A 10,697-nucleotide genomic window follows, 5' to 3' on the forward strand; every position below is an offset into this window, starting at 1 on the left:
CTGGGTCCCAGGGATGCCAGGTGCACAGATTTATCTGTGTTTTACAGATTTTCAATATGCTGCACAGATTTCAAAAACTGCACAGATTTCCACAGTTTTCGATTGTAGTTAGAATCGGTTGTCTCACTGAAGCCGGAATACGAACTGAAACCAGCCAGAATTCCAGTTCAGTTCACGCTGAACTTTACTGGGGTATTCTTGTACAATGCACAGATTAGCACAGATTTCTAAATTTTTTTACCTTGCGCTTAATTTTTGCCTCGCGCAAAACCCAAGAAAATAAAAGGTCGCCACATCTTGTTTTCAGTCTAATTTGTACGTTTTCCTTAACACAGACACAGATTTTTGAATGGGCCGCGCACAGATTTTTCAAAATATCACCTGACATCCCTACTGGGTCCCTGTGTATTTTAAATGGAGCTCGAGATTTCAAATCCCGTGGCGGGAAATGAGTCTACAGAAAAATTACAGTTTTCGTGAAGTGTAAACCACATCACGGGAAACATCACGGGATTTTGAATTTCTTCACATAAAAACCTGGAACAATTCAACATAAATAATTTCCGACTGGGAAAAGGTGGTTTTGTTAGGTTAAATTGCGGCGCTGTTTAGAAACTTGTTGAATTTAGTTCTACGGGATATTTCTGAGATTATGATCTCGCCCGGAAACGAAATTAAATCGCACGATCCGGCTGTTGAGATATAATTTTTACATTGAAATTGTTTCTATTTCACTTGTAATTATTTAGGTTAAGTTATAGAATAAATTATGTAATATTATTATTACTCACGTTTAGATTTAGATTTAGATGCGAGCGCATGCTTTTAGAAAACAGTAAATTTGGCTGACGGAATATTAGATTCTAATCGAAGACTACATATTAAGAAGACATATCTCTTTCATTCCCCCATACAAACGAGAAGCGACAGAGGTTACAGCGCCTCTATTGGAGGAAGGTAGGAAGTTTAATGTAAAAGTGTATATGTCTGTGTGCATCACATGCGAAGTTTACCCGCAAGTGGCGTTGCTGTTACTGTCTCCATATTTTGGACAGAGTTGCCAGTCTTCTTGATATGCAGTCTTCGTACTAATGCAAGTTTTCATAGTATACAGAATCGTGAGTACTAATTATAACTGTCTGTCGTTCTATATTTAAATATACTTATTAAAATTAATATTCGTGTCTTCAAAATTTATGTATGATTCGAAACCGGATTATCTTATTCCTTGCCATTATGGTCTGTAAAACGAATGTTTGTGTAGCACCAAGTTGGTCCAGGTGCATTTCGATTGTGAATCAGTGAATGTCGGACGCTCAAGTGTCTGAGCCGTTGAGATTCAAGGACTAACAAAAGATTTTGCAACGGAATAAAAAAATATCTAATATTCATTCCCTCAAGCTACAATCATTTTTAATTAAAGGTTTGCCATATCTGCGTCATATCACAAAGGTGAGCCAAAGCCTAATAAAAAAGGCATAACTCGTAAGAAGAAAGTTTAAAAATTTTGTAGCTTATTTTACAACGATAGTGACTCCGATCCCTTCAGTTTTGACCACACTTGCCGCTTGATGGCTCTTTAGTTTGATGTTTCTGTTGAGAGTAGGCTATTTACAGTGGTGACATTGCGCATCTCGAAACGCACGCAGAAGAATCAGGCCTTTTTGAATCAACAAAACGTTTTGTTGAATCTAAAACGTGGCGAATGACTGTTTCAAACTGAAATAGGCGTTTTTCAAAAGCATGTATTTGGTTTAGTTCAACAAATACTACTTTAAATAGAAACATTGTTGAATCAAAATAAAATTTGTTAGATCTAACTGATGATCCCTTTGTTAAAAACCAACAGAATCTTTGTTTAATTTCAACTAAATTTGAGTTGTTCTCTCCTTTGGTTGATACAAAAGATTTGTTTTTGTTCCTTCAAACTTGTTTGTTCGGGTAGATTCGAGTGTGTATCTTCGTCGCGAGCGGTTGACTCTCGTAGAGCTCCCTTCGAGTCGGTTAATTTTCATCATTTTTGGCACAGTTTACTGTCTCCCGGTTATCAAAAGTGTTAATAACGGTGCAATTTAACAATTATACAAAGTGAAGTGGTTTGTAAAAGCATTTTTCGGCATATTTTTGACAGACGCGAGTGGTGAGTTTGTGAAAATTGAATTCCGGCAAATGAAAAAATATCTTTTCCTCGCATTACGGGCCGTCGATTCCCGATGCAAGGACAATAAAAGTGTACAGAAAACATCTAGAAACACAGTGTACATTGTAAAAATAGTGAAAAATGGTTTTTCAGAGAAAAAAATTCGATCCGAACAGTGAAAAAAATATGGCAATAAGAAAAATTGACATTCAAATAATTGGCGTTTCACCAGCGACTAGCGACTACCAGGTGTCGCCCAAAATTCTTCGCCCGAAAAAGAGGTGGCAAACCAGCTGGTCGGTGCTCAGCTAATTTCGTCCGCGTCCCTTGTCACCTATTTTTTTATTGAGTGTTTCATCGGCGGTGCTATCTTTAAAAATAAGCCGCCTTGGATATTCAACTGTTTTTTTACTGTATTATTTTATTGCAAATGAGTAGAGGTTTTGAGTCTTTTATATTCGGGATTGCAGATATTTTGTCGCATGTAAATTTTGGGTGTCCGTTGATGTGATGGCGCTGTAAGGGAACACGTATCTGCCGGTCGGCACTGAGCAAACTAATTTTTATGTTTCTTTAGGGTTTGTTTTACCAACGGGGGAACTGATTCACAGAGCATTCAATGTGCTTTGGGAAAATACATGGCCTTATTTGAGTGGAATGATGACTTCAATCATGTATAAGGTTTGAGCATTGACAATTCGCGAGAGGGATCGGGGACCGGTTGGCAATTACCTTCAGTAATGTCAGCACGAAGAATAAGTGTTTTGCTGTCATTTTCATTGCTTAGTTTTCTATTCTATCGCATGCCTCCACGCGAGTCTAAGTCTATTGATGACATTTGGTCCTTAGACCGGCGACGACTGGGAGCTATCAGCCTTCTGCCGATAGTAGCAGAATGAGAGTATGCAATATAGCCGAGAAAACAATACCGTAAAAGTTGTTCGGAAATCAACGCCAATAAGACTTTAATTTGACTAGTATCGATGATCGCGGGTCAATGCGTACTGAAAATTCGCCGCGTCTGTTTTAATGAATCTAATTTCAAGTTCCGTTATTGGTAACAAGCCCGTGCATCAGGTTAACGATCCTCTGTATTTCCCTTTAATGTTCGATATAATCGTTCGTATACGTGTATTTCACAAACAATCCGTTATTAGAAGTAGGAATTACTTTCCTTGATTTATAACATCTAGAGCTATCATAGCTCTCTGTATAACGTTTTATCACTCGGTAGTTTGCAACCCAAAAAATATATCGTAGAGAAGGAATAGCGAAATTAGTCTAATTAATGTCGCAATAAATAGTGATCCGGCCCATTACGCAGATAAGATTGGCTTTTCTGGGCAATACTCCCACGATCGGCTGTGTGGATGTGAAATTGTTTTTGTTTGGAAAGCATAGAATACTCTCGGTAGATCTTATTTTTCGAGCGATCGTGTTCTCGAAAACTAGCTGAACTACTACCTAATAAACTATGCTATACAGGTTGCATCGCTTGCTTGGAGCGAATCCTAGACCCTATTCCCTTCCAAACCACCAACTCCGCGATACCTGTGGAAGATTCTGATGAACCTTCTGTATAAGATTCATCATTTTATTCAAACGATCGCCGGGTAAAATCAGCACCGACACGATTGAAACCACGAAAAAATTCGTTGTGTGATTGAATATTATTAAAAAATATAAGCAGTGCTCCTTATAGCCGGCTATCCGGAGTTCAAGGTGCTTATTTTGCTAATCGTATTAATACAACAAATGATAAATTTCCCAAATTCTCGGCAGCCGGCTGCCCAGAGCAATTATTACATGATAACGCTATTGGCACACTTACTAACAACTCCCCATCCCGTGATACATGTGGAGATGCAGAGGATTCCTCGGTCTCTAGTAGCAACATGTATCGGACTAACATTCCTTCCTTTCCCAGAAGATCTGCATTCGGACGTGGCCGGCGTCGGTATTGATCAGCATGCAGGGATCAGAATAGATTGTACAATGTGGCTCATCATGTTATTCCCAAGCATGTTGTTCCAATGAACATTTTGCAACCTAATTTGGTTCTGGTCAATAACGGAGTGGCAACTACGGGCGATCTCTTATGCTTATGCTTCAAACTTGTTTGTTCGGGTAAACTTAACATGATTTTGTTGTTTCAAACGAAATATTTGTTGAATCTACTGAAAAGCCAACAAATGAATTAGTTGGTAATTTCAACCAACAGTATTGATTGAATCTAACCTGAATCTTGTTTGTCACTATATCAAAGGGAAAATTGTTATTTAAAACCAAAATTTGTTTATTTTTACCATTTTTTTTGCGGCGAAAGGTTTATTATATGCAAGCTTGTATGAAAAAGTCGATTCGAAATGGTTCCATAATGTCGCCCAGAGATGCCAGATTTGTCTTCATTTTGAAGACATTTGAAATGTTGTGAAGACGTATTTTTCATTTTGAAGACAAATTTATTCGAATGTTTGGCTGATTTCTGGCAGAATTCTGGCTCAAAATCAATAACCGATTCAGAATCCTGGCCGTTGAAGACAAATGAAGGATTTTTTTTTATAAAATGTGAAGACATTTAAAAAAAGATACCTGGTATCCCTGTTGTCGCCCCAGTTCGGGAAACGTGTCACGGGATCTGGGTCCCAGGGATGCCAGGTGCACAGATTTATCTGTGTTTTACAGATTTTCAATATGCTGCACAGATTTCAAAAACTGCACAGATTTCCACAGTTTTCGATTGTAGTTAGAATCGGTTGTCTCACTGAAGCCGGAATACGAACTGAAACCAGCCAGAATTCCAGTTCAGTTCACGCTGAACTTTACTGGGGTATTCTTGTACAATGCACAGATTAGCACAGATTTCTAAATTTTTTTACCTTGCGCTTAATTTTTGCCTCGCGCAAAACCCAAGAAAATAAAAGGTCGCCACATCTTGTTTTCAGTCTAATTTGTACGTTTTCCTTAACACAGACACAGATTTTTGAATGGGCCGCGCACAGATTTTTCAAAATATCACCTGACATCCCTACTGGGTCCCTGTGTATTTTAAATGGAGCTCGAGATTTCAAATCCCGTGGCGGGAAATGAGTCTACAGAAAAATTACAGTTTTCGTGAAGTGTAAACCACATCACGGGAAACATCACGGGATTTTGAATTTCTTCACATAAAAACCTGGAACAATTCAACATAAATAATTTCCGACTGGGAAAAGGTGGTTTTGTTAGGTTAAATTGCGGCGCTGTTTAGAAACTTGTTGAATTTAGTTCTACGGGATATTTCTGAGATTATGATCTCGCCCGGAAACGAAATTAAATCGCACGATCCGGCTGTTGAGATATAATTTTTACATTGAAATTGTTTCTATTTCACTTGTAATTATTTAGGTTAAGTTATAGAATAAATTATGTAATATTATTATTACTCACGTTTAGCGGTGAGGCAACCTTTAATCACCGTAGATGTCCGTATGGAAACAGCTTTGCTATCTAGTTTACAAGATTCATTTTTAAGTTCATGGGTTAGATTTCAAGCACAAATTCTTACCAGTGTTTAATGCATTTTGCGTTGAACAGATAGCACAAATATGGTCAAATCATATATATTTTGCGCGTATTCAACATCTCGCCTCGGTCCAGCACTTTGGACCTCGTTTTTTGGTTACTTCGCCCCAAAAAGAGAATATAGGGTAAGCGGTTTCATACGTCTCGTGTACTAGTCGTTGACATATTTGCAAAAGGTATTATTTATTACTGTTTAAGCTAAGTATGCACCTCTTGCGAAATGAAATTTCCTATACAAAACCTATGCATAAAAAACGTCGCGAAATGTTCGCGAAAAAAAATTTCGTTTCCATTTCGTAAGCGGTACGCAGCTCTCGCGAAAACGATAACGAAAAATGAAGTTAGCTGAGACACGGTTCGACAAACGATAAGTTTCATAATAGTTCCGCGAGACAGCGCTGCTTTCTATGCGCTGTCACCAAGGCAAACTTTTTCCTTGCGAAATAATGGTCAGCGGTATTATTTCGCACGGAGGCTCGCGAAATTTTGACAGGTTGCAATGAAAAAATATAAGAAAACACAAGATTGGCAATTTTTTTCATCGCAACCTGTCAAAATTTCGTGGTTTAGAAATTCAATATTTCGAATTTGAATGGTAAGTTTAAAAATATTACTGGAAGTGATTGTTTCTAGTTTTAAACAATTAAATTTAAATAATTAATATTATTTGCAGCACACCCAAACAAAGCAAATCAGCTCAACTAATCTTGTCTCAACATCCTGGATCTGGCAATCAGCCAACCAACATTAAATCGATACAACCGCAGCAGTACCAACTACTCCAAATCCAGCAACAGCCCCTCAAAAAAGGACCACATAGCAATTACTGCTCAAACGAACAACAGGAGTTTACGAATGATGGACACATCGGAAAACATTTCATCGGCACATTCTGCCTTAAAACATGTCTGCCACTATTTTTGAAAATATCACTGCCTACACAGTGCTCGTGATTCCATTCCAGCAGCAGCAAGCAATCACTATTCGAGTGCTTATCGCCAACATTTCACAGCAAGCTCAGCAGCAGAACCACCTTCAACCACAACATCAGAAAATTAAGATTTCTTCCAGACCATGACCATCATCCTAAAGGTCGGTAGCAATAACGTTCAACCGACGGTACAACCTGGTCAGCAACCGCAATTAGTGCAATAGATCCAACCCAAATGTAGATTTACCAACTGCAAAAAAGATAGCAACAGCACATTCAAACACAGTAGCAGCAGCATACTATACTGTACCATGCGGTGTGCAGGACTTTTTTATTCAGTTGGTGCGGCAAGGTGAGACATTTTTATTACCTTTTTTATTTCGAAAGGATCAGTACCGTGTTTAGTACATTGTAATGTAATACCCTATTCTTCTTTAAAAAGCTCGAGTTCACTCATTTACGGATATTTTTTTATTATGATTTTTTTCAGATTGAACACCAACAACATAATATCATGGTAATCACCCAGCAAGAAAACGCAGTGATAATGGGCCAACAGAAAACACAACATCAAGATGCTCGGAAAGGACTTTCTCTTGCGGTATGTATTTACCAGTAGCATCCCTCCAAACATTCCTTTGTATATCTAAATGTCCTTATCAATTCACAGAACAAACATAATGGCACGTCATCTTCAATCGGCTAACCGTTTGGAATAAGCGCTCATCATCGGTTTCATGGCAGGGAAGTGAGCAGGCAAAAGAAGGCATCGTTTTTTCCGCAAGGTCGCTCTGGTCAAAATTTCAGCGAATTGCAAGGAATAAACCACCCGAGGGACAGTACCCGTGCTGATTCAGGACGATTTCCCATACTTTGTACCTTGCTATTGAATTTTAATACCCGATCGAAACGATGGCAAGCGCTGCCGATAACTGGGTCAAAAAGACGACGGATCAAGAAATTTCTGCACTCGGTAAGTGTTTTTTTTTTGTTATAACCTATTTTTGAAGCGATCATTGGGATGGGATTTGAATTTTTCTTTTCAATACAAATAGGTTAGCGAACTGAGTACATATCATCAAGGATAAGGATTCAGAGCCGGCGGCTGGCAGTCCAGAGAAAGAGAATGCGGAAAAACCTAGTCCACCGGCAGTAGAACCAAAGCTGCACCTGATGTTTGGAGTTCGGTAGCTACAGAAATTCTGACTCTAGCAGCTCCTGAAGAAAAACAAGCTGCAAGAGAAAATGGAGAAACACCTTCCTCCGCGGAAGATGCAGAGGCATTCAAGTAAGTCGAAATCTGCAGAAAATTTTGATTAGGACATAAGGAACATTGACAGCCTCTCTTTGTTTACTTTCTCTTTCGATTATGACGTCACTATAACACTTTGCACTAATTTTCCAGTACATAGCCGATGGTTTTTACTAAAATATTAGGCAAAGAGTTGAGTACTAAATATTGAAACGACCGAGTAACAAACAGAAGAGAAAGACCCCAAAGAGAATCTCATTGTTGCTTACGTCCTATTCTAAATTTTCTCCCGAAATATTTAGTATCAGCTTTAAAATTATCCGTGACTAATCTTTTAGCCCGGCGGATGCAAGTTTGCTAATGAAAGATGTTCACTAAGGTCTAGTAGAATCAAAGCTGGATCTGAAGGTGCAGCGAAAGGATTCTTCTTCGCCGGTTGGTTGGTTAAAACTTTCGAAGTTTTGCACGTGAAGCCGGGATTACTTCAGGGAGTCTATGCGATGGGTTTCAACGCCCTTCCAAGATTCAGGAGATGGCTCTGTTGGCCGGTCCGCCACGGAATATAATCGCCCAGAGTCAGTCGGGAACAGGAAAAAACCGCTGCCTTTGTGCTGGCAATGCACAGTTGAGTCCATCAGTTAAAAAACTATCTGCAGGTGATTTGCCTTTCCCCCACGTATGAGCTGGCAATTCAGAAGGGGGAAGTAGCTGCCAAAATGGCAAAGTTTTGTCCGGAAATCAAACTTCTATACGCCGTTCGCGGTGAGGAGACCGTCAAAGGGGCGAAGCTGACTAATCATATCATCATCGGAACACCCGGCAAGCTAATTGACTGGGGTATAAAGTTCAGGACGTACGACCTAGTTTTTCCTTTTTGTACTGGACGAGGCGGGTGTTATGGTCGGTGTTCTTCTTGGCCACGTACGAGCGCGAGGTAATGGAGTTTGCCGAGTACATCGTACCCAATCCGATCGTCATTCGGCAGGCGCGGGAGCAAGAATCACTCGATAACATCAAACAGTACTACGTCAAGTTCCGCAACCAGGACGAGAAATTGTGTGATTACCGTCGGACAAGCGATCATTTTCTGTCATATGATGTATAGGACAGTTGTAAACGTCCAAGTAAACTTATTTTCAGAACTGTTAATCGATCGAAACAGGTACGAAAAACGGCCGGTTGGTTGACCTGCAGGATGTCCCAGGATGGTCACTCGGTAGCGGTACTGTCCGGTAATCTAACGGTGGAGCAACGGTTGGAACGAACGTTTTGTCCAGGGGTAAGTTCCACCACTTGATTCTGGCTACAGCACCAGGTTACGGAGAGATTCTTTCGTCTTAGGTATCGACGTCGAACAGGTGACTATTGTCGTCAACTTCAACCCGCCGATGGATTAGCAGGGACGAGCCGATTGCGAAACGTATCTACATCGAATTAGACGCACCGGTAGATTCGGTAAGTGTGACTCATTCTTGTGATCCTATAGATTGTATTTCTTCCCACTTCTTTAACAGAACGGAATCACCATCAACCTAGTGGGCAGTGATCGAAACATGATGATTTGCAGATCAATCAAAAAACACTTCCGGAAAAAGATTCAGTTGCGCGGAGAACTCGGACGAAATTGAAAAGATCGCACCGTAAAGTGTTTTCGACCAGCTACTGGTCATACTTGTTTTGATTCTGAATTTATAATTTTATATTTTTTTAATTTACAAATGTAACCAACAGGGTATCGCAAGCTAATAAATTTACAATTACAATTACAATCTACCCAGTTCTATCCAAACATTTGAAAAGGGCCTAACCACAAAATGTAACAAATTGAAATTTCATGTTTTCCATTAACAAATATCTACCCGAGCACGTACATAACGCAACATTTGATTATGAAGAATTTTGATAGCGATTTTACAACAATTTATAAAAGGGCCTAATTGATTTTTATGACCGAACTGATTATGAAAAGACCTAACTAATTGAAAAGTGCCTAACTAGCAATACACTCGTTTTAAATGGATTATAACGTATTATTGGATTATGTCTGATTGTAAAAGGCTTATAACATCTTTTCCATAATTTACATACAGGGTCAATTTGACCATCAAATTAGAATTCAGTTAATTCGTCTAACTTTCGGTGTAATATCAGACTTGAACAGCATTTTTTGTGTGAGGTATTCTGCCGCTAGAAGCAAAACTGTCCCATGTTCTATGGGAATCCCTATACACATGGGACAATTATGCTTCTGGCGGTAGTAATACAAGTAGTAGCAATATGCGCAATTCCTTAGAGTTTCATGCAATAAGAATTACCACGAATTACTTATGGCAATAAATTTCAATTACGATTCTCACAATTGTTATACCAAAAATAGGTTTGTATCCGTACTATTATTGGTAGCATTCCCTGAGACTTCCGGAACCTTTAGTAGTAGCCATTGTTATCATAATCGATTTTTAACGTAGTTTAAAGCCTAGGGTTTGGTTCGACCTGAAACCGGTTGAGTCGGAGTCGGTTGTTATATTTCCGGATTCCGAAACGTGTTTCGAAAGGTAGTTTCCCCGAGACTTGTGAAAGCGGTAAAGGCGGCCAAGGCAATCAGATTTGCTTCTTAATGGTCAAACGCCGATTTAGACTTACGATTCGGACAATTACAATAGATTTGGTTTGAGCGAATTTCGATCATTTCCCTGGGTCTTCTAGAACCGGTAGAAGCAGCCAATTTAGATAGAAATTGGCCAGCCAATGATTTAAATTTCCGATTGCAGGAATTGTGCTGTCTAAATTGGTCAGACTGAACTTCCCCG

General features: G+C 39.3%; 1 long non-coding RNA gene across 1 annotated transcript; it reads left to right on the plus strand.

The window, feature by feature from the left end:
- Positions 1–5,920: 5,920 nt before the first annotated feature.
- Positions 5,921–9,650, plus strand: LOC131690956 (uncharacterized). The gene is made up of 8 exons (XR_009305658.1): positions 5,921–6,299; positions 6,378–6,987; positions 7,126–7,236; positions 7,306–7,608; positions 7,691–7,923; positions 8,226–9,166; positions 9,229–9,342; positions 9,402–9,650. It is a non-coding gene; the product is annotated as an uncharacterized LOC131690956 (long non-coding RNA).
- The last annotated feature ends 1,047 nt before the right edge of the window (positions 9,651–10,697 follow it).

This window comes from Topomyia yanbarensis, chromosome 3 (assembly GCF_030247195.1).
Source record: "Topomyia yanbarensis strain Yona2022 chromosome 3, ASM3024719v1, whole genome shotgun sequence".
NCBI classification, from domain to species: Eukaryota; Metazoa; Arthropoda; class Insecta; order Diptera; family Culicidae; genus Topomyia; species Topomyia yanbarensis.